Source organism: Pelobates fuscus, chromosome 2 (assembly GCF_036172605.1).
Source record: "Pelobates fuscus isolate aPelFus1 chromosome 2, aPelFus1.pri, whole genome shotgun sequence".
Classification (NCBI taxonomy): Eukaryota; Metazoa; Chordata; class Amphibia; order Anura; family Pelobatidae; genus Pelobates; species Pelobates fuscus.
Genome location: NC_086318.1, coordinates 82,052,724 through 82,078,942, shown reverse-complemented (window position 1 = coordinate 82,078,942; position 26,219 = coordinate 82,052,724).

Below are 26,219 nucleotides of genomic sequence, written 5' to 3'. Positions count from 1 at the left end.
CCCGTGCGCCTTTGTTAGCTGGGAGGAAGTGATGGCTTCCTCCCAGCTCTGACATCATTACTGGGACCCGGTCGTGCGCTGAACTGGCCCCAGGAAATACATTGCCCTTGGGTGGCCCCAAGAGCATGGGCCACCCGATGGGCCCCTTCAATGCAGCCCTGACAGGGCCGCACCACAATGCCAGGGCACTCTAGTCGCAGTGGTCAGCAGGTCGGCTGGGGCCCCTGGAGTGGCAGGCCCAGTCACAGCTGTGAACCCTGCAATCGCCGTAGTTCTGCCACTGGGTGTCTTCTATCCCAGAAGCATTATGATGTCAAGTTCAGAGATGACTCTATAGAATTGTCCACAATAGCAGCATTAGAAGTGTGATCCTCCTGTATGATAATTTCCCGTCTGTGCAAGATGTCAAGGACATGTTGAGGCCTCTGCTGTGTGAATCAGAATATGTGAAACAAAGACTAAGTTTGTGCTTCATGAGCTTACCCAGGTGGTAGCTGAAGCCCTACCCATAACTGCTTCATCTCTCAAAGAAGTACTGTGTCCCTGCTATGGTTATCCTGAAACCAGCTAAAGGGGCACCTGTGCATAATCCTCTTCCTTCCCTTGAGATTGTTACAGGCCACAATATGGTGTTCCCTGCTGAGGTGGCAAACTCCTATAAGTCATCAGCTATACTAAGGCATGAAATTACTCCTGAACCAGTGGCCAGGACAATGCCTTATGACACTGCAAATATACTTGTTAATGAAGATAAAGCTGTGGTATAATAAACTCCTACCTATTATCTCAAAGGCATTACCCAAGTCTGAAACCAAAATGGTGAACGCACTGCTTGTGTGCTGCCCATTTCTGAGGTCATTTTCGCCCCTCTGCCCATAAAACATCACCTGTTCCTAAAGATGTCGCTCTTCCTTTCCATGCGTTCCTAATTTTGCTGTGGTATGAAGAATTCCTTTAAAAAAAACAGAATACATACAGTGTAAAGAGGAAAACAAGTGTATTAAATGCAAAAATACTAATTCTAAATGGGGCCCAAACTGCTAACACTTCCCATTAACAATAGAGGAAAACCAGGAGAAAATGTTTACTCAAAGAATTGAAGAGGAGGAGGAACAGAAAGTGGCATAGTCCAAGGAACAAACCAGAGTAACAAGCTATCATCTGTGAGAAGATGTCAGAGTTTTAGAGTAATTATAGCACAGTCTCATAAAGAGTGGTGCTAAAGAAAACTGTAGATGGCAGACCAGAAAGTGAGGTTTCTTAGTTAACATTACAAGGCAGACCAGTTTCTCTAATGTCACAGGCTTACAACATGTACGTTAGTTCTGGCTTTGACAGACACTGGCATGTGTGATCCGTTAAGCAGTAGCTGAGATACATGTTCACGGAGCAATGATTTAGCACAAACTCTCAGGGATGTATTCAGAATTGGGCACAACTTTAGTTAAAATAAAATGTATTAGAGTACGTAGGGGTGAATGTAGACCTTAAAAAGATTGGAATGACATCTCCCGATCTTCTTTACTACCTCTTCAGGTAAACCCCAAATGACTGCCTAAGTAGGTACCAATGTAAAAGAATGTGATGTAATAAGATACATTTAATTTATCCACATATAACCTAGCTAATGGTAGATCAGACAAATGCACAAATGCAAGAAAGGACCATTGATAGACAAATAACCACCCCCCTCCTCCCCGCGAATACAAACTTACTGGATAAAACAAATTCACTTATTGGAAGTTCCACAAAGAAAGGTAAACCAACCATAAATAACACCACCTCAAAATCTGAAAAACATACCGCAAGTAGAATGTTTAATGATTTCTTCAATTTATAAGCAATTGGTCTCCTTTAGTCTTGAACCTTTTAGGAGTCCCTGTTTTATATTTTTAGTGGTATATCTCTTGGCTGGGTTGGATTTTCAGTGACATTTAAACACAGTCAATATGAGTATTTTATAATGATTCTATCTCATTTTTCTATACTCAATGTTCACGGGGGATGACAGTGGCACTTTAAAAAAGATTCTTCTATTTTCTAAATGATCTCCCTAAATCCAAATAGCAAATACTATAGGAAATAATTTGATTAAAGTAAGATTTTTCATCAAACCATTCATCGAGCCAAGTCACAGCACCCCATTAGCCGTTACACTAAATACCAAACCAGTTGAAAAAGAAGCGTTAACTAAAAAAAAATTGCGTACAAAACTGACTTACTATTGTAATCCTTTAAAACAATTTCCAGACCATCAAATCATTCTTAATGCAAGCTGTCAAACGAACATAGTGGGAATGCAATTTCTTTCCTGAGTAAGCCAAAGCCATTCTTCTACAAAAAATCCTACATCGCATAGAACTTGAATCAATTGTTATACCAAAAAATTGCAAATTGTTAGGTTCTTTGGTGTTCTCATCAGGGCCGTCTTTAATATTGATTGGACCCTGGGCAAAGCATTTGCTTGGGCCCCCTGGTACCCTCTCCCCAGGTGTGCAATCCCGTCCTCCACCCCAACGCAGTGGCAGTCCTAATGTAGAGAGGTGCAAGAATTTTTTTGAGCCTCCCTATCGCACGGGTGATTAAAAGGTAGTTCCCCATCTGTCGTGCAACTCCAGCAATGCATTGACAGCTGTGGCTCTACCATTTACCCATGTTTGAAGGTTTGTATTTAGCACTAAGCTGTTTTTATGTGTTTGAATGTAAACAGGTTTTTGTATGGAATGTATGTGGTGTTGGCGTACTTGCATGCATGTATTTATGTGTAGTGTTGGTTTTTGAATGCAGGGGTGTGTTTACATATAATTTTGGTGTGTGTTTGTACGTAGTGTTGAAGTTTGAATGCAGGGGTGCATTTGTATGTAGTGTTTGTATATGTGCATACATCTCCGCATTCACACACTCACACACATAGATATTTATACACACACACACAAACACTGAAAAACATGCAGACACACCGATATATACACTGGCACACATGTAGATATACAGACACATATACACACATGCAGATACACAGACACACACACAGATACACCGAAACACACAAAGACAGCATACAGATACACACTGATACACATACAGACACACAGATATACAGACACATATAGACAGACAAACTGACACATACATACTGACATATGGATACTGACACATACACTGACAGACATGCTGACACACACACAGACACATACTGAGACATACTGACATACATTCACAGACACACACACAGACCTACTGACAGACACACAGACATACACACAGACAGACATAGTGGCACACACACACAGACATACTAATAACCAGGCAGACATACTGGCACACTGACACACACACAGACAGACCTACTGACAGACACACACACACAGACCTACTGACAGGCACACAGACAAACTGACACACATACACATACCTACTGACACACACACAGACCTATTGACAGACACAAACACAGACCTAGTGACAGACACACACACAGACCTAGTGACAGACACACACACAGACCTAGTGACAGACACACACACAGACCTAGTGACAGACAGAAACACAGACCTAGTGACAGACAGAAACACAGACCTAGTGACAGACAAAAACACACACCTAGTGACAGACAAGACACACACACACACACACAGACTGACACACACACACACCTATTGACAGACACAAACACAGACCTAGTGACAGACAGACTGACACACACACAGACAGACTGACACACACACACACTGACACACACAGTCCTACTTACAGACATAAACACACACATACTGATGGGCAAACTGTAAATACACATGGGCAAACTGTAAAGCCCCCCTCCAGTTTCCTACCTTCCCTGGGGTTCAGTGTGCTGCCTTGGGTGGTTGGGAGTTGGGGACTGGCTCTCTTTGCTCAGTCCCCCTCCTCACTGCCTCCTGGCTCAGCCTCCCTCCCGCGCGGGTCATCATCTCTGAGGGAGGAAGTGACTCCCGGACGTCACTTCCTCCCAGGCTGCCGTAAAGCAGGAGGCCCGGTCGTGCTGTTAAACGGCCACAGCATCCGACCGGGCCCGTGCTGAAAAGTGCTCACCGGGTGGCCCTAAGTGTATTGGCCACCCGGTGAGCACCCTTAGAGTATGGGCCCCGGTGCAGCCGCAATACAAGCACCGCGGGCCCATGGGTAGGGAGGGAATTTTTCTTATGCAGGCTATGGGCGGCGGGGCCACGGGGCAGCTGCTTTGGGCCCCCCAGGAGTAACTGGGCCCTGGGCAGCTGCCCCGTTTGCCCCGCGTTAAAGATGGCCCTGGTTCTCATAAGCTAACAGAATGCTAATGAGAAGACCAAACTTACCACTTACACTCATTGCCTTCTGCAGAACCAATAAATAAAAAAATCATCTAAATTGTGAACTGGCAACGTTACACCAGATACATAACAAATAACACAATCAGTAAATGCAGAAAACACCTTAAAATAAAAATATGAAATTGAATAACTCATTGGAAGACACATCAAAATAATATTTACCTTTAAAAGAAAAACCGAAAGAATTAAAACCACTAGGATGAATTTTTAATTAACAAAAAGCCGACTCAATGTTCACCTTAGCCATGTGAGTGTCAAGGTCAATCTCCCCAACACTCAAACTAAGGGGCTCAATACATACACAAAGCCAGACGTATTACCGGTCCTTGGAATGGCCGGACTTAACGTGTAAAAGTACAGAGAGGAAAACAGAATGGTCAGACGAGCCAAGGTCAGGATAGGAGATTGAAGAAGAAACGAAGAATAAAGCCAAGGGTAAAGAATGCCAGAAGGACGGATAGCACGGAAACAAGCCAAAGTCAGATACCAGAAAAGACAAAATAACGAAATGCACTCTCAGACTACAAAAGACAAAGGCAGCGCAAGGAAGTGATGAAAGAGGGAGGTATAAATAGGTATAAGTGAGAGCTGATAGGCTAGGGAACCTAATAGGGCAGTAATTAAATAGATATAAATAGAGTGCAGGTTCAATTGTAAAAAATGGTACTTCCCCTTTAAGAAGCTGGAGGCAAGTAAGACGCACGCCCCCTAGCTTGCAGATGTCGGCCGGATGACTGCACACTGCAGCAGTGGAGGGACAGGACGGATGGTGTGGTCGGAGCTTCGCAGGCCGAGAGGAGGTATGACAGTGAGCCCCCTTCTGTAAAAACGGATCCAATGTAATGCATCATCAAAAGAAGAATGGGACACCAAAAAAGACTCCTTATCAAACTTGTCATTCAAAGATGCGCCAAAAGGCCAAAAGGAAATGATAAATGATGGTTATTTTCTAGGAACCAAGTGAGCTAATCTGAAATTAGGGAAAGGGGGGGCTCTAAAACGGCCCTTTTATACATCTCAATTCCAACTCTTTACAAATTTTCTTTTCAACAAAATCTTGAAAACAACCAGAACCTAAAACCATAGGGATTAAGAAACTTTCCTATAAACAGTTTTCATGTGGCCTTGCCATTGACCAGTTTGGATAAAATTTTAGATACGGTTGTGGCTCTGCCAAAATTATAGGCGTCCTGGCCTTTTGAAAACTGATCTTTAGGTTGCATAGCTGCCACTTACACTGGCCTTCATTGTATAAGCAGCATATTGCCATTTTCTAAACATTAACATTAGAAGAACCGTTATTAACAGCATAATTATTTTGAGGCAACGCCAGGTTTAGCCATAAACTTACATCCTTCATTCTCCATGAGGGCTGGATTAACATAGGGGCTGATGGAGCTGCAGCTCCAGGCCCAGGCCCAGGCCCAGGCCTATGGAATATATATATATTTTTTTTCTTTTGTTTTTTTTACACACTACTTTTAGGTTTGTCACCTTACTGGTATTTTACTGGCACAGTCAGTATTTGAGGCTGCCTGGCTGTGCCGGTATTGCAGTAATACCAGCAAAACAAATGCAGGTATTTTTCTCAGAAGAAATTGAGATTACTCTGCAATACCAGCACCGGCCATTAGGGGTCACTGTGTGTGGAGAGAGGCAGGGATAGGAAGTTACAGCATATCCCTCCCTGCCTCTCTCTACTCACTGATCCACGGGGGAGCAGCTACACAGCATAGAGTCCAGACAGCAGCACCCAGCCTGCAGAGACAGACTACAGCTCAGGTAAGTGAGGAATGGGGGGAAAGGCAGCAGGGACACATGGGGACACTGAGACACTAGGGGACACATGTGGACAAAGAGACACTAGGGGACACTGAGACACTAGGGGTGTCATGCCTTAATAATAATATCCTCTTACTTCCTGGTTCCACGGAGCTTAGCCACACCTCTTTATGACACGGTCTCCTTATTTAATCCGACCGCACCAGCTGATCGACGCTGGATTAATGAACTACGTTCCATACTCACGAACCGGCTGCAACATCGTTGTGAAAGCCCGCTATTACCGGACCGGACTGGAAGACTTCAAGTTCCCTTCACCTTTCCTCATCCACGGCTAAAGCTGAACTCTATCCATACAGGATAAACCGCCTCTGAGGAAATCTCGGGAACCAGTGTTCTATGTGCCGGAAGCTAAGTAAAACCTCTGTGATAAGCGTTGCATCTCAAAGCTGTTATTTCCTGTCTCCAAAGTCCTTCGTTAAAGCCAACCCGTTACAGCTAACTTCAACTCATACTTTGTCTCAGTTAGCTGCATCTGTCTTACTTCGGTTAAAGTCTATAGAACAGCTATTGTAACTTCTTATCACCTAATTAATTAATGCTACTAAAGGACTCTTGCTACTTCAGTTATCGTTTACTACTTAAAGCTACAGTGCATATAATTGTGGACTTCAGTTATCGTTTACTACTTAAAGCTACAGTGCATATAATTGTGGACTTCAGTTATCGTTTACTACTTAAAGCTACAGTGCATATAATTGTGGACTTCAGTTATCGTTTACTACTTAAAGCTACAGTGCATATAATTGTGGACTTCAGTTATCGTTTACTACTTAAAGCTACAGTACCTGTAAATTGGAATTAAAGGCAATACCATTTACTTTCTATAATAAATATTCAAACTATATGAAATCTGCAGTTGTGTTCCTTCATAACAAATGTTTAGACGTGACAGATTAATCCAGCCATTGTAATGGATCCAGCAGATTTCGATTCTACTATAACTACGCTGAATCAAAGAGTTAATGCACTAGCCCAAAGTGTGCAAGAACTGCAAGTTACTAACGAAAGACTTCTCACATATATCAGAGATTTACAAACTCATACTCCTCATACTACTCTGCACTCGGCTAGTGATCCTGCTGTGTGTAACCCTGAAAAGTTCTCAGGAGATCGTTCAAAATACAGGGAGTTCCTCAACACCTGCAAATTATTAATTGCCTTGAAACCTCGATCCTATCCTACAGAAAGAACTAAAGTTTGTTCGGTTATTTCCTTTCTAAGAGGTGAACCTATGTCATGGGCCCATTCCTTTCTGGAAAACGATGACCCCATCTTAGACTCACTGGATGAATTTTTTGAAGCCATGTCTCTCCTCTATGAAGATCCTAACAAACAAGATACAGCTGATTTAACAATCAGAACACTACAACAAAGAAATAGACCCGTTGAAGATTGCATTGCTGAATTCAAAAGATGGGCTGTAGAAACGCAATGGAATGACATCACATTGCGCAACCAATTTCGTATTGGGTTATCTGAAGCTGTAAAAGACGAATTATCTAGAACAGAACTTCCTACTACTTTGAACGCTCTAATTCACTTATCAATCAGCATTGACAGAAGATTAAGAGAAAGAAAGGCAGAAAAAGCCCTCTTACATTCTAAAGACCGCAAACCTTTCACTCCCTCAAAAGCTCCAGAAAAGACTTCCTTACCAAGTGAACCTATGGAAATAGGGGTAATAAGAAGTCCTCTTACTCCTGCAGAGAAGAACCGAAGACGTCAATTAAACCTATGCATGTATTGTGCCTCTCAAGATCATCTGGTTTCTGATTGTCCCTTATTAAAACGGACAAAGGCCGGTAGACAAGCCTATACCTCTGCTATCTTCAGTGCACTCCCTTCAACATCGACCACTCCGTTCACAACTGTATCCCTTGTAATACAGTGGGATAAGGTGAGAATTGTGACTGAAGCTCTCATCGATTCTGGTGCACATGGAGTATTCATCGATTCAACCTTTGTAACAAAGAATAAAATTCCTTGTGTTCAAAAAGCTAATTCTGTCCCTATTAAAGTGATTGACGGCTCCTTTATCTCCTCGGGACCGATTCTTCATGAAACCATCCCTCTAAAGGTAACCACTAATCATATACATACTGAATTTCTAGTATTTGATGTTATTCCATCACCTCTCTATCCCGTTATAATAGGGATCAACTGGTTAAGGAACCACAACCCTCAAATTTCTTGGTCTCCTTTCTCTATCACCTTTAACTCACATTATTGTAAAGAAACATGTTTACAGCAAATTCCTATTCTTCAAATCTCCAAAGAACCAACCATACCTTCTTGTTATTCAGACTTTTCAGATGTCTTCAGTAAAAAAGAAGCTGAAACGCTCCCGCCTCATCGTTCCTACGATTGTCCTATAGACCTCATACCTGGTGCCCCAGTACCATTTGGGCACATCTACCCTCTCTCTGAGGCTGAATTACAAATTCTCAAAGAATATCTAGATGAAAATCTACGGAAAGGGTTTATTAGACCCTCTAGTTCACCTGCTGCCTCAAGTATGTTTTTTGTAAGAAACAAAGACCAGACTATACGTCCTATCATTGACTACAGAGCTTTAAATAAAATAACAGTTAAAAATCGTTATCCTCTTCCCCTCATCAATGAACTGGTTGAACGATTGAAAACTGCTACCATCTACACTAAGCTTGACCTTCGCGGGGCATATAATCTCATCAGGATAAAGGCTAATGATGAATGGAAAACTGCTTTCCGAACAAGATATGGCCTCTTCGAATATCTGGTGATGCCTTTTGGCCTCTGCAACGCCCCTGCAACTTTTCAACACTTCATAAATGATATCTTTAGAGACCTATTGGACGTCTGTGTCATCATTTATTTAGATGATATTCTCATATACTCCAACACTCCTGAGGAACATAGAAAACATGTCAGATGGGTGTTATCAAGACTCAGAACTCACAAATTATTCGCTAAACCTGAAAAATGTCTTTTTCACGTCAAAGAAATAACCTTCTTAGGTTATGTCATCTCCCCTCATTCAATAGGTATGGATAATGCAAAAGTCGATTGTATCATCAACTGGCCTGTTCCCTCTACAGTAAAAGAATTACAGCGATTTCTAGGGTTCGCCAATTTCTACAGAAAATTTATTAAAAACTACTCTGAGATAGCTCACCCACTCAATCAACTTAACAGTAAAAAACATCCTTTCAATTGGAACGAGAAGGCTCAAACTGCCTTCACTGAATTAAAGAGAAAGTTTACAACAGCTCCTATTCTTCAACTTCCAAATCCTTCATATCTTTATGTCCTTGAAACGGATGCTTCGGAAATTGCAATTGGAGCTGTCCTCTCTCAACACAAAACTCCTCAAGAACCTCTTCATCCTGTCGCCTTCTTCTCACGATCATTATCTCCTGCTGAAAAGAATTATCCTACAGGAGAAAAAGAATTATTAAGTATCAAAGTGGCTTTAGAAACCTGGAGACACCTTCTTGAAGGCGCTCAGAACTCTTTAATCATTTATACTGACCATAAAAATCTCGAATATCTTCACTCCAATAAAACACTGTCTGCTCGACAAGTAAGATGGAATCTTTTTTTTTCCCGGTTCAACTTCCAAATCGTCTTTAGACCTGGGTCTAGAAACAAAAAGGCTGATGCTCTCTCCAGGATCCATAAAGACACTAAAATTGAACCTCCTTCACCTAAAGTCATTGGAATCTTATCTTCTCTTATTGACGACATTAAAGATCTCAGTGAAGATGCTCTCGAACTTCCTAAATCAATTAAATTATCCAAGAAAAACGGTCTCTATTATTTCAAAGACCGGATTTACGTGCCTCCTTCCTTCAGAATCAAAGTACTCGAATTTATTCATGATTCTCCTCTGGCAGGTCATCCAGGTATAAAAAAGACCCTTGAATTGTCTAAAAGATACTATTGGTGGCCTCGTCAAGACCAAACTATTGAATCTTATGTCAAATCTTGTTCTGTATGCCAAAGATCAAAACATGTCCATCATCAACCATTTGGTCAATTATTGAATTTACCAATTCCTGAACGACCTTGGCAATCCATATCTATGGATTTCTTGGTAGAATTACCTCCTTCTCATCATCATACCACCATTTTAGTGGTAGTAGACCGCTTCACGAAAATGTCTCATTTCATTCCTTTAAAGAAGTTACCCTCATCCTCTGAACTTTCGAAAATATTTCTTGACAACATAGTTAAACTTCACGGACTGCCAGACCGAGGAACTCAATTTACCTCCAAATTCTGGAATGCATTATGTGCCACTCTTCATATCCAACGTAAACTATCATCTGCATATCATCCTCAAACAGATGGACAAACTGAAAGAGTCAACCAATGCTTAGAACAATATCTACGATGTTATTGCTCTCACTTACAAGACGATTGGATAACTTGGTTACCTATGGCAGAATTCGCATACAATAACTCTTTTCATACCAGCAGTAAAATGACTCCATTTCTATCCAATTATGGATTTCATCCTTCCTCATTTCCTGCTCAGACAAGTTCTTCATCTAACCTCTCCGATTCGAATCAAATCTCTCATATGTCCTCTTTATTTAAGAAATTGCATGAGAATCTAGAATTGGCCTCCTCCAATCAAAAGAAGTTTTTTGATACAAAAAGACAACCTTCACCTTCTTATCAAATCGGTGATCTTGTCTGGCTTTCCTCAAAGAACATCTCTACAAACCGTCCATCAAAGAAGTTAAGTTCTCTTTTTCTTGGTCCTTTTCCAATACTATTGGTTATCAACCGTAATGTTGTTAAATTGAAACTTCCACCAACTTTAAAGCTACATCCTGTTTTTCATGTGTCCTTGTTAAAGCCTCATCATCCCGACCCTTTTCAAAGGAATGTCACTACTTCTCCTGATCCCATATTGGTCCAGGGTGAAGAAGAATACGAAATTCAAAATATACTGGATTCAAGGATCCATCGTGGCTCCTTACAATACCTCATCAGATGGAAAGGATATGGAGTTGATGAAGATACATGGGAAAACTCCTCTAACGTTCATGCTGACAAATTAATTTCCAAGTTTCACAAACGTTACCCTTCCAAACCAAGTCAATAGCACCCAGAGGTTGCTCATTAAGGAGGGGATACTGTCATGCCTTAATAATAATATCCTCTTACTTCCTGGTTCCACGGAGCTTAGCCACACCTCTTTATGACACGGTCTCCTTATTTAATCCGACCGCACCAGCTGATCGACGCTGGATTAATGAACTACGTTCCGTACTCACGAACCGGCTGCAACATCGTTGTGAAAGCCCGCTATTACCGGACCGGACTGGAAGACTTCAAGTTCCCTTCACCTTTCCTCATCCACGGCTAAAGCTGAACTCTATCCATACAGGATAAACCGCCTCTGAGGAAATCTCGGGAACCAGTGTTCTATGTGCCGGAAGCTAAGTAAAACCTCTGTGATAAGCGTTGCATCTCAAAGCTGTTATTTCCTGTCTCCAAAGTCCTTCGTTAAAGCCAACCCGTTACAGCTAACTTCAACTCATACTTTGTCTCAGTTAGCTGCATCTGTCTTACTTCGGTTAAAGTCTATAGAACAGCTATTGTAACTTCTTATCACCTAATTAATTAATGCTACTAAAGGACTCTTGCTACTTCAGTTATCGTTTACTACTTAAAGCTACAGTGCATATGATTGTGGACTTCAGTTATCGTTTACTACTTAAAGCTACAGTGCATATAATTGTGGACTTCAGTTATCGTTTACTACTTAAAGCTACAGTGCATATAATTGTGGACTTCAGTTATCATTTACTACTTAAAGCTACAGTGCATATAATTGTGGACTTCAGTTATCGTTTACTACTTAAAGCTACAGTACCTGTAAATTGGAATTAAAGGCAATACCATTTACTTTCTATAATAAATATTCAAACTATATGAAATCTGCAGTTGTGTTCCTTCATAACAAATGTTTAGACGTGACAAGGGGACATATGGGGACACTGAGACACTAGGGGACACAGACACTAGGGGACACATGGGGACACTAGGACACATGGGGACACAGACACTGGGAGACCTGGAAACACTGAGACACTTGGGGACACTGGAAAACATGGGGACACTGAGACACTAGGGGACACTGGGACACATGGGGATGCTGAGACACATGGGGACGCTGTGAAACATAGGGACATTGGGAGACACCGAGACATTGAGACACGGAGACACTATGTCCCCATTTCTTTCAGTATCCCCATGTCCCCCATCCAGTGTCGCTAGTGTCTCAGTATCCCCAAGTCTCTCAGTGTCTGTGTCCAATGTCTCTCAGTGTGTCTAGTGTCCCCATGTGTCCCAGTGTCCCTATATGTCCCAGTGTCCCCATCTCTATGTCCACAACTGTCCCCATGTCTCACAGCCAGTGTCCCCTAGTCACCCAGTGTCCCCTAGTCTCCCAGTGTCCCCTAGTCTCCCAGTGTCTGTGTTCCCATGTCGTGTCCTTAGTGTCTTAGTGTCCCCAAATGTTTCAGTGCCCCCATGTCTTCCAGTGTATGTGTTCCTAGTGTCACAGTGTGCCTAGTGTCCAGTGTCCCAATATGTCCCAGTGTCACTATGTCTATGTCCACAACTGTTCCCATGTCTCCCAGTGTCCCCACGTGTCTGTCTCCCAGCCAGTGTCCCCAGTGTCCCCTAGTCTCCCAGTGTCCCCTAGTCTCCCAGTATCTGTTTTCCCATGTCTCTGTGTCCCTAGTGTCTTAGTGTCCCCAAATGTTTCAGTGTCTCCATGTCTCCCAGTGTCTGTGTCCCTTGTGTGTCAGTGTCCCCATGTCTCCCAGTGTCCTCATGTCTCTGTGTCCCAGGGTCTCTCAGTGTCCCCAGGTCTCTCAGTGTCCCCGGGTCTCTCAGTGTCCCCATGTCTCACTGTGTCCCCAGTATCCAAGTGAGACATTGGGACACTGGGAGAAATTGGGACACTGGGAGACTAGGGGTCTGGGCGACATGGGGACACTGACACTGTGATACATAGGGACACTGAGACACTGGGTGACTTGCGAGACTGAGACACTGGGAGCAATCCATCTATACAGCAGAATCAAACTGTGAGTAGTTTGTTGGTGATTTTACAGAATTTTCTCGGATGTCACTCCTTGTGATTATACAAATGATTAAGGCTGGTATTTTTTTCCAAGAAAGGTGGCAACCCTAACTACTCTTCACATACTCTTGCTTAAAGGAGCACTATAGGGTCAGGAACACAATCATGTATTTCTGACCCTATTATGTTAAAACCACCACCCTGGCCCCTTCGTGCCTCCCTAAGTATAGTAAATATAACTTGTATTCAAGTCTGCAGCTGCTGGCTCTGCCTCTGAAATGACTGTCTGCTGACATCATCAGAAGTGGTGGTCTGAGCAAATTACAATACTTCCCCATAGGATTGGCTGAGACTGTCAACTAGGCAGATCAGGGGCAGAGCCAGCACAAGTCCAACATAGCCCTGGCCAATCAGCATCTCCTCATAAAGATAAATTGAATCAATGCATCTCTATGAGGAAAGTTCAGTGTCTGCATGCAGAGGGTGGAGACACTGAATGGCAGTGCTACACAATAGGCAGTACTGCCCCAGGAAGCACCTCTAGCAGCCATCTAAGGAGTGGCCAGTGGAGTTATTTTCTATGAAAAGACAATGTTTACTGCAAAAGGCCTGAATGGAATGATTCTACTTACCAGAGCAAATACAATAAGCTGTAGTTGTTCTGGTGACTATAGTGTCTCTTTAAGTTTGGAAGCTTAAGAGGGATGTGTGGGAACAAAACGTGTGTGGACTGGCTGACAATAAAATTAGTTTAGGTAATGCAGACGTTGGTCTCTCTAACACTGTGGCATGTCCCCTTTCTTTTACACTTACTACATACACCTTTTCTCTTTCTCAGACTATATATCAGGAACTTCTGCCTGCTAGTAAGAAGGTAAGGAGACTAGTGGACCAGCGAGTGCTAGGGGACAGTCCTTAGAAAGCATGGAGTGAGCACATCATTAGATGCATTTATGTCAAGCTCAGGATGCTGCCTGCATAGTATGCCCTTAGTTGGACAGCCTGCAGGATTGGCGGGCAGCCTGACATGCATTCATGCCAGGCTGTCCTTCAAATTCTTTGGACAGACATGCCCCCTTTTTGGGCATGTTCTCCCCTTTTGGCAGGTCTGGTCACGTGTTCTCCCCTTTTGGCAGGCCTGGTCATGTTCTCCCCTTTTGGCAGGTCTGGTCGCACCAGTAGGCCACCCTTTTACTCCGCCCATTGACTTCCTGCTTCACTAGACACGGCTGTTAGGGGTTATGGATTTACTTGAAAGATGAAAGCATAAATTAGAGAGAGATTAGCATAGAGTATGTGTTTTCTAATACCTGCATCCTATGAGTTTCCCTCCAGCACCATCTCCATCAGATACATGACGCTTGGGAGGCATGACTGCTTTAGTGTTTTTGGTCGATAAGATTCCATAATTAGGCCCATCATAATTGTCAGCACCAGGCCCACTGGGCTCTTAATCCGGGCCTGTTCTCCATTATTGTGATTAACACTGTAAATCCTGTGTCATGGATCCAGGAGCTGGTTCACTTAAAAAAGGCTTTGTTAAAATTCAGGATGAAAAACATAAAATTTGTATATATGGTGTGTATACCTTTAAATCTGTTTCAAACAGGATAAGATTAGGTACACGCCAAATACTATACTTCTAGCAAACAGGAAATTAAAATCACCTTCAAGTATAGGAGACTGTTTCCTATGATGTAAAAAATCAGTGTAACACTGATGCGAGATGGCACAAAAATATATATAGGGTGTCTGTGTCTTTAAATTTATGATCCTTGAGTGAATAGAATATATACCAAATGGTGTACCTTGAAGTACGGAAATATATTATTTATAAGGTAGAAATATAATGTAAATGACTGTATTTCATAAAATTGATACAATTCAATAAAGTCCAATGAATTCCAGATGAAGTTTAAAAATAATTAAAAATTTATTAGAAAAAAGGCGCCTATATCGGGGCATTCAAAGTGGTAGAATAAAAATATATAAAACTGCATAAAAATGAATAAATATAAGTCAGGGACGTTATGCAAGATTGTTACCAGCACATCTGTGTAGGTTGTTCCGTTTTCGTAGTGAGGACCGATTAGGATGGATATGGATAGTTTGTTGCTCTCTCTGCCGGCTGTTTGTGAGGTTGGCGTGCGTCCCAGACCTCACTCTGGATGATGCACGCTGTTGGCCGGCGGGTCCCCCAGATCTCGGAACACTCAACGTTGGATGGAAAAATACTGCAGCTGGATCTTTGGTCTGCGTCCGTACCCTGCTTACTTCTTTGTGGTCTAACGCGTTTCGTGGGTGTCAGCCCCACTTCCTCAGAGACGTGATGAGGATTCTTCAGTACACCATGATTTTTATATAGTTCTAATTGGTGTTGATTACATTGATTGTCATTTTACTTTACCAATTATAACTTTGCATTTAAGCTAGTGCTTAGTAAACATACTGATAAAACCTGAATTTTAAACATATGTTTGTGGTGTACACAGTTATTTCGACTTTTATGTGCAGCTAATAAACACAGATAGTGGAAAACATTGGAGATATCATAAAAGGTATCAGAAACATCGGAAGTATATTAAGAATACATTTAAAGTGCATTGGAAAAAAAGAAAGTATAATAAAAATGAAAAATGTAATACAATAAGAATACATATATAAAAATGCATTGGAGATGTATTGAAAATACTAAAAATACTAAAAAGAGCATATATATTTAAAGAGTATCTCTGGATATTAATAACGGACCATGTTTGGTAAAAAATAATAAAAATAAAAATATATATAATTGAACAGATAAACACAAAATTGGAAAGAGTTACATAATCGTGGTATGGAATTCATATAGAATGAACAATAGACAATGCATAATAGATGATACATAAATAGATGAACAAATAGATAAACGGATAGATGAATAATTACTGTTAATGTGATGTCCTAAGGAGATATACTTGTGTGAAAACAGAGTGCACTAGGTAAGTATGTGGACTGTATGAAATCTGATACAGTTCTAGTATCGAGAGTGATAGTGCACAATTATTAAAGAAAGGACTGTATTCAATTGTTTAAACAGAGCTGTGGGATTAACAGTGGACTGTGTCAGATTGGGTATATTTGCTAGTGTCGAAAGTGCGCAATCGTTTGGAGGAGGAAAGAGCTACATTCTATTACTATTTGTAACATACAGTTAGAGCTTGAGATGAAATAGGAAAAACTCATGTATATATATATGTAACTGGAGATGTAGTATACATTTGATTTAATGCATCTAGATATGGATGAAGATAGGTTAGGTGTAAAGTGAGATCATAATATGTATATTGTATCAATATGGTATCCTATCGAGGCCGTGCTTAATTAAAGAGATAGTACATTGGTAGGTGCTCAGCTAATGCTAGAGGGTCTGATGTTGAGAAAAGAAGAAGAGGAGAAATGTATAACTAGTAACTGTGCTGTGTGTAAGTGCCTAAGTGCCAATAATTAAATATTAATAAAATAGATGACTGGAGTGAACAGATAAATGGATAGGAAAATAAATAGATGAATAAATGAATGAGTAAATAAATAAATAAATAAATAAATGTTAATTGCTATCTAGATATTGGATAAATAGATGGATGTATACATAGATAGATGTGTACTTCTAAGAATATATATATGAGTGTAAATGTGCAGTTCCATCTGCATCCTTTGGATAAGTGGAGAGGTAGATGATCAAAATAGTAAAAAATAGGTAAAAGGGAGGTAAAAGGATTGAGGTTAAAAGTCCGCCATCTATGTGTCAGGAGACCCATATCTATAGAAAAGCATTCAGTTCATAGTCTATGTTCAAGCCTTTGGGTGCTAGGGTCTCTAAGTTGAATATCCACTTGGCCTCGGTTTGGTCAAGATTTCTCTCCATATCCCCACCCCTCCAGTGTACATTTACTTTTTCAATGGGTAAGAATCTTAGGCTTGTGGGATCTCCTCTATGGAATTCTTGGAAGTGTTTGGAGAGATTGTGTGTCTGTAGTCCTCTCTTAATATTGCGTATATGTTCCGATATTCTAGTTTTCAGGGATCTTTTTGTTCGTCCCACATATTGTTTGGGACAGGGGCATGTAATAAGATAGATGACTCCTACTGTGTCACAGCTCATGTTGGTTTGTAGGTTGTGTTCTTCCAAGTTTGTGGTGGATTTGAATTTGGTCATCTCCAATTCTAAGGAGGGATTATTCTTGCATGCTATGCATTTGGTGCATCTTTTGAAGCCTCTGGTTTCTGTTCTATCATGGGCATCATGAGAGGATTTTAAAGTGGGTGCTAGCATAAGTTGTAGGTTTGGTGCCTTTGTAAAGATGATTCGTGGTTTGGGATCAAGGATGTCGGTGAGTGTAGGATCACTCCTCAGTATGTTCCAATGTCTGTTTAGAATCTTCTCTATCGTACGAGATTGATGGTTGAATTTGGTTATAAAAGCAGGTGCCAGATGTTGTGTGTCTGTAGTCTTGTTCTTGCTTCTTAAAGTGTTTTCTCTTGGAGTTGTTAAAGCTGTCTTTTTGGCCTCAGTCAGTAGTGTTGTAGGGTATCCTTTAACCAAAAATCTCTGTTCCATTTCCTCCATTTGTTCTTCACATATTTCCAGTTTGGAACATTTTTTTCTGATTCTCCTGAACTGGTTATGTGGGATATTTTTCAACCAGGTGTGTTTATGGTGACTGTTAAAAGGAATAAAACTATTACAGTCTACGGATTTTTTAAAAGTTTTGGTGTGTATGCTTTCTTCTTCAATATAGATGTTTAGATCTAGAAATTCAATCTGTTGTTGGGAGTGGTTGAATGTGAATTCCAAATTATACGGGTTGTTGTTGAGGTAGTTCTTGAATGAGTCCAGAGAATCCAGGTCCCCCTTCCAAATAAAAAAACAGTCATCTATATATCTCCGCCACAGGGACAGATTTGCGCCAAAAGGGCAGTTGTTCCATATAAATTCTTCCTCCCATTTGCCCATGAAGAGGTTCGCGTAGCTTGGCGCAAATCGTGTCCCCATGGCAGTGCCTTCTAACTGGAGGTAGAATTGGTCATTGCACCAGAAATAATTGTGGGTGAGGATGAATGCGATGCATTGGATCAGGAAGTCAATTTGGTCGTTCGGTAATTCTGAATACACTGCTAGTGAGTATTGCGTAGCTTCACAACCTTGTAGGTGTTCTATCACCGTGTACAGTGAGGTAACGTCTGCTGTGACTAAAAACATACCCTCTGTCCAATTAAAATCAGCTAAAATGTTTAAAATCTGCGTGGAATCTCTTAGGTAGGACTTAAGCTGAGGTACCAAATTTTGTAGGAACTGGTCAACGTATTCGGAGAGATTGGCTGTGAGAGATCCAATTCCAGAGATGATTGGTCTGCCTGGTGGTTTTGTCAATCGCTTGTGGATTTTGGGTAAGTGGTAAAAAATTGGTATCCTCGGAAATTTTATGGATAAATATTGATATTCTCTATTGTTGATGATTCCTCTCTCTTTTCCCTGGTTCAATATCTCATTAAGTCTTTCCTTAAATTGCAACGTAGGGTCTTGTTCTAGTTTTAAGTAGGTTGAGGTATCTGCCAATAGTCTTTGGTTTTCATCCACATAGTCCCCAGTGTTCAAGATGACTAATCCGCCGCCTTTGTCTGCAGCTTTAAAAGTTATATCCTCCAACTTCATTAATTGTTTGAGTGAGTTTCTCTCTTTTCTTGTTAGGTTATCTTTTGTGATCTTGTTTGTAATCTCCTTTCTGAAATCTTTCTCCACCATTTTCTCGAATACTTTGATAGAGTCGGTCTTCATATGTTGTGGATAAAAGGTGGAGGTAGGATGTAGTCCTGTATGTGTGTATTCTTGTATTGTATCAGTTGTTATTGGGTCCTTGTCGGTGAAGAATTTCTTGATAGTAACCTTCCGTATAAACTTATGTAGGTCTATGCAGGCATTGAAGTTGGAACTTTTTGAGGTAGGTGCAAATTTCAAACCTTTTTTCAGAAGTGATAGTTCGTCTGGGTCGAGGACTCTGGTGGATAAATTAAATATATTTATCTCCGCCTCTTCTGTTGGATTGGGTCTTCTTGTGGTTCTAGCTCTCCTTCTGTTTCTCTTATTGACCTTTTCTTTCTTTTGTCTGGAGACCTGAAGTCCTCCATGTTGAATGGTTTGGGGGGAATCCTCCCCCGTTTCTCTAAAAAATCACTCCCCTTGTGTAGTTGTGGGACTGATTGTGTGGTCTCATTGGTTTTCGTCGTCGTGGTGGATCGAATGTCTCCATGATCTGGTAACCGTGTTCTCACATCCGGAGTGTTCTGGTGTAGCCGATCTCTTGGTCTCCAATCTCTCTTCTGATATTGATAGGAGTTTTGTTCTGGATAATGTGTATATCTCCCCTTGTAGGTATGTCTTGCCTGGTGGTGGGGTTGGTATTGTCTGGGGTTCGTATCCTCATACCTTCTGTTATGAGTTGACCTCTCATACGCCTGATTAGTTCTGAAATTTCTTGTTGGGGTTCTTTGGGAGACCAGGGCTTCTTTGTAGGTCATACGTTGCTGTGGTCTATGGTCCTTTTCATACTCTTTGAGTTGGTTGGGTCTTTGTCTTGTATCTTTCTTCCAATTCCTTTGTGTTTCAGTTTTGTAGTCAGCTTGGTCTCTCATTATTTTCTTCCTTTTGTTCTCTCTGATGTTTAGTTCAATTTCCTTGACTCTTCTTTCAATTTGGTCTAGAAGTTCCACAAACTCTCCATTTTCCACTAGAGGGCGGATGGAGGTTTTCAATTCCGTTATCTCCAAATCCAATTGGGTTAGGTCCTTATTTTTTTCATTGATCAGGAATACCATCAATAGTAAGGATCCCTTATCCAAAAGTTGATCCCATTTTTTCAATGATGTTGGATCATGACGTTTATAGGTTGACCTTTTAAATAATCTCAGACCTCTTGGGACTATGTTATTATTTACATAAAAGTCCAGGGTCGCTACATCCCACCATACCTGTACTTCCCTCTCCATTGTCTTGCCTAATTTGTAGATGAGGGATCTGATATCTGTCCTCTGGTTGGGAGGTGGTGTGGGAGTTTCATTGGTGGTCTGGTTCTCCTCATTCAGGGACCAAGTACCCATGAACGTCTTTCTGTCCATTCTAATTGAGTCGATATTTCTGCTCAAAGCCATAGTCTTTCTCGAAAAACCTCAGTGGGTGAAATTTGAGCAAGTAGAGTCAAATGGGTCTGGTATGCCTAGTGCAACACACAGGGATGAGGGAGTCTGACTTGAAGTGAAGGGCTCAAAAACTGGATATAGGCAGAAATTTCACCAACTGTCTGAAATGTGAAGTATTGTGATTAACACTGTAAATCCCGTGTCATGGATCCAGGAGCTGGTTCACTTAAAAAAGGCTTTGTTAAAATTCAGGATGAAAAACATAAAATTTGTATATATGGTGTGTATACCTTTAAATCTGTTTCAAACAGGATAAGATTAGGTACACGCCAAATACTATACTTCTAGCAAACAGGAAATTAAAATCACTCCAACTTCAATGCCTGCATAGACCTACATAAGTTTATACGGAAGGTTACTATCAAGAAATTCTTCACCGACAAGGACCCAATAACAACTGATACAATACAAGAATACACACATACAGGACTACATCCTACCTCCACCTTTTATCCACAACATATGAAGACCGACTCTATCAAAGTATTCGAGAAAATGGTGGAGAAAGATTTCAGAAAGGAGATTACAAACAAGATCACAAAAGATAACCTAACAAGAAAAGAGAGAAACTCACTCAAACAATTAATGAAGTTAGAGGATATAACTTTTAAAGCTGCAGACAAAGGCGGCGGATTAGTCATCTTGAACACTGGGGACTATGTGGATGAAAACCAAAGACTATTGGCAGATACCTCAACCTACTTAAAACTAGAACAAGACCCTACGTTGCAATTTAAGGAAAGACTTAATGAGATATTGAACCAGGGAAAAGAGAGAGGAATCATCAACAATAGAGAATATCAATATTTATCCATAAAATTTCCGAGGATACCAATTTTTTACCACTTACCCAAAATCCACAAGCGATTGACAAAACCACCAGGCAGACCAATCATCTCTGGAATTGGATCTCTCACAGCCAATCTCTCCGAATACGTTGACCAGTTCCTACAAAATTTGGTACCTCAGCTTAAGTCCTACCTAAGAGATTCCACGCAGATTTTAAACATTTTAGCTGATTTTAATTGGACAGAGGGTATGTTTTTAGTCACAGCAGACGTTACCTCACTGTACACGGTGATAGAACACCTACAAGGTTGTGAAGCTACGCAATACTCACTAGCAGTGTATTCAGAATTACCGAACGACCAAATTGACTTCCTGATCCAATGCATCGCATTCATCCTCACCCACAATTATTTCTGGTGCAATGACCAATTCTACCTCCAGTTAGAAGGCACTGCCATGGGGACACGATTTGCGCCAAGCTACGCGAACCTCTTCATGGGCAAATGGGAGGAAGAATTTATATGGAACAACTGCCCTTTTGGCGCAAATCTGTCCCTGTGGCGGAGATATATAGATGACTGTTTTTTTATTTGGAAGGGGGACCTGGATTCTCTGGACTCATTCAAGAACTACCTCAACAACAACCCGTATAATTTGGAATTCACATTCAACCACTCCCAACAACAGATTGAATTTCTAGATCTAAACATCTATATTGAAGAAGAAAGCATACACACCAAAACTTTTAAAAAATCCGTAGACTGTAATAGTTTTATTCCTTTTAACAGTCACCATAAACACACCTGGTTGAAAAATATCCCACATAACCAGTTCAGGAGAATCAGAAAAAAATGTTCCAAACTGGAAATATGTGAAGAACAAATGGAGGAAATGGAACAGAGATTTTTGGTTAAAGGATACCCTACAACACTACTGACTGAGGCCAAAAAGACAGCTTTAACAACTCCAAGAGAAAACACTTTAAGAAGCAAGAACAAGACTACAGACACACAACATCTGGCACCTGCTTTTATAACCAAATTCAACCATCAATCTCGTACGATAGAGAAGATTCTAAACAGACATTGGAACATACTGAGGAGTGATCCTACACTCACCGACATCCTTGATCCCAAACCACGAATCATCTTTACAAAGGCACCAAACCTACAACTTATGCTAGCACCCACTTTAAAATCCTCTCATGATGCCCATGATAGAACAGAAACCAGAGGCTTCAAAAGATGCACCAAATGCATAGCATGCAAGAATAATCCCTCCTTAGAATTGGAGATGACCAAATTCAAATCCACCACAAACTTGGAAGAACACAACCTACAAACCAACATGAGCTGTGACACAGTAGGAGTCATCTATCTTATTACATGCCCCTGTCCCAAACAATATGTGGGACGAACAAAAAGATCCCTGAAAACTAGAATATCGGAACATATACGCAATATTAAGAGAGGACTACAGACACACAATCTCTCCAAACACTTCCAAGAATTCCATAGAGGAGATCCCACAAGCCTAAGATTCTTACCCATTGAAAAAGTAAATGTACACTGGAGGGGTGGGGATATGGAGAGAAATCTTGACCAAACCGAGGCCAAGTGGATATTCAACTTAGAGACCCTAGCACCCAAAGGCTTGAACATAGACTATGAACTGAATGCTTTTCTATAGATATGGGTCTCCTGACACATAGATGGCGGACTTTTAACCTCAATCCTTTTACCTCCCTTTTACCTATTTTTTACTATTTTGATCATCTACCTCTCCACTTATCCAAAGGATGCAGATGGAACTGCACATTTACACTCATATATATATTCTTAGAAGTACACATCTATCTATGTATACATCCATCTATTTATCCAATATCTAGATAGCAATTAACATTTATTTATTTATTTATTTATTTATTTACTCATTCATTTATTCATCTATTTATTTTCCTATCCATTTATCTGTTCACTCCAGTCATCTATTTTATTAATATTTAATTATTGGCACTTAGGCACTTACACACAGCACAGTTACTAGTTATACATTTCTCCTCTTCTTCTTTTCTCAACATCAGACCCTCTAGCATTAGCTGAGCACCTACCAATGTACTATCTCTTTAATTAAGCACGGCCTCGATAGGATACCATATTGATACAATATACATATTATGATCTCACTTTACACCTAACCTATCTTCATCCATATCTAGATGCATTAAATCAAATGTATACTACATCTCCAGTTACATATATATATACATGAGTTTTTCCTATTTCATCTCAAGCTCTAACTGTATGTTACAAATAGTAATAGAATGTAGCTCTTTCCTCCTCCAAACGATTGCGCACTTTCGACACTAGCAAATATACCCAATCTGACACAGTCCACTGTTAATCCCACAGCTCTGTTTAAACAATTGAATACAGTCCTTTCTTTAATAATTGTGCACTATCACTCTCGATACTAGAACTGTATCAGATTTCATACAGTCCACATACTTACCTAGTGCACTCTGTTTTCACACAAGTATATCTCCTTAGGACATCACATTAACAGTAATTATTCATCTATCCGTTTATCTATTTGTTCATCTATTTATGTATCATCTATTATGCATTGTCTATTGTTCATTCTATATGAATTCCATACCACGATTATGTAACTCTTTCCAATTTTGTGTTTATCTGTTCAATTATATATATTTTTATTTTTATTATTTTTTACCAAACATGGTCCGTTATTAATATCCAGAGATACTCTTTAAATATATATGCTCTTTTTAGTATTTTTAGTATTTTTAGTATTTTCAATACATCTCCAATGCATTTTTATATATGTATTCTTATTGTATTACATTTTTCATTTTTATTATACTTTCTTTTTTTCCAATGCACTTTAAATGTATTCTTAATATACTTCCGATGTTTCTGATACCTTTTATGATATCTCCAATGTTTTCCACTATCTGTGTTTATTAGCTGCACATAAAAGTCGAAATAACTGTGTACACCACAAACATATGTTTAAAATTCAGGTTTTATCAGTATGTTTACTAAGCACTAGCTTAAATGCAAAGTTATAATTGGTAAAGTAAAATGACAATCAATGTAATCAACACCAATTAGAACTATATAAAAATCATGGTGTACTGAAGAATCCTCATCACGTCTCTGAGGAAGTGGGGCTGACACCCACGAAACGCGTTAGACCACAAAGAAGTAAGCAGGGTACGGACGCAGACCAAAGATCCAGCTGCAGTATTTTTCCATCCAACGTAGAGTGTTCCGAGATCTGGGGGACCCGCCGGCCAACAGCGTGCATCATCCAGAGTGAGGTCTGGGACGCACGCCAACCTCACAAACAGCCGGCAGAGAGAGCAACAAACTATCCATATCCATCCTAATCGGTCCTCACTACGAAAACGGAACAACCTACACAGATGTGCTGGTAACAATCTTGCATAACGTCCCTGACTTATATTTATTCATTTTTATGCAGTTTTATATATTTTTATTCTACCACTTTGAATGCCCCGATATAGGCGCCTTTTTTCTAATAAATTTTGAATTATTTTTAAACTTCATCTGGAATTCATTGGACTTTATTGAATTGTATCAATTTTATGAAATACAGTCATTTACATTATATTTCTACCTTATAAATAATATATTTCCGTACTTCAAGGTACACCATTTGGTATATATTCTATTCACTCAAGGATCATAAATTTAAAGACACAGACACCCTATATATATTTTTGTGCCATCTCGCATCAGTGTTACACTGATTTTTTACATCATAGGAAACAGTCTCCTATACTTGAAGGTGATTTTAATTTCCTGTTTGCTAGAAGTATAGTATTTGGCGTGTACCTAATCTTATCCTGTTTGAAACAGATTTAAAGGTATACACACCATATATACAAATTTTATGTTTTTCATCCTGAATTTTAACAAAGCCTTTTTTAAGTGAACCAGCTCCTGGATCCATGACACGGGATTTACAGTGTTAATCACAATACTTCACATTTCAGACAGTTTTTGGTGAAATTTCTGCCTATATCCAGTTTTTGAGCCCTTCACTTCAAGTCAGACTCCCTCATCCCTGTGTGTTGCACTAGGCATACCAGACCCATTTGACTCTGTTCTCCATTATAACTAGCCTGGAGTGGTAGCTTTGGTGGAAAAGTTCATCGTACGTAAACCACCCCCATCCACAAAAATTCCTATAATAATCAAGTATAATTTCCAAGTACTGGAAAAAAGTCTGCTACATTTATAACTGTGCTTTTCACCTAGGAAAGCAACAAATAATATACAAAATGCCAATTGTTACATTACTTAGGTACAGACCTACGTCTATCATACTCCCTAAAATTCTTGGTCATATGGAATCTTTGGCAGAAGGAAAAAGGTAAAGGATGTCTTCATGATCTTTTCTTTTACATTAAAGAGAGATTATCCCCTAAATGGTAGCCATCATAAGCTATGGCTTCCTTTCTCCAATTTTCATGAATAAACACCTTAATACTTTGAACACCCCAAACCTGTGCTAAACTAGATATAGGCAATGATTTAAGAATCTTGTCACGGTACCCTATGGTGTTTAATTCCCAGGGATTTAGCAATATTTGGTGCATTGGGAGCAGGGGCGGACTGAGAAACCTCAGGGCCCCCGGGCAAAATAAATCAAGGGCCCCTTACAGGTCCCACACATGTTCCACCTCAAGCCCCACCCTTGTCCCACCTCCATGCCCTGCCTCCAGCCACACCCTACACAATCTTTAGACACATGGAACAAAAGTGCAATAAGTTATAAACAAGTGCAATATAATAAACAAATGCAGAAACCAAACACAGAGACACACAGACACACAGTTTCTCATAAACTCACAAATTAACATT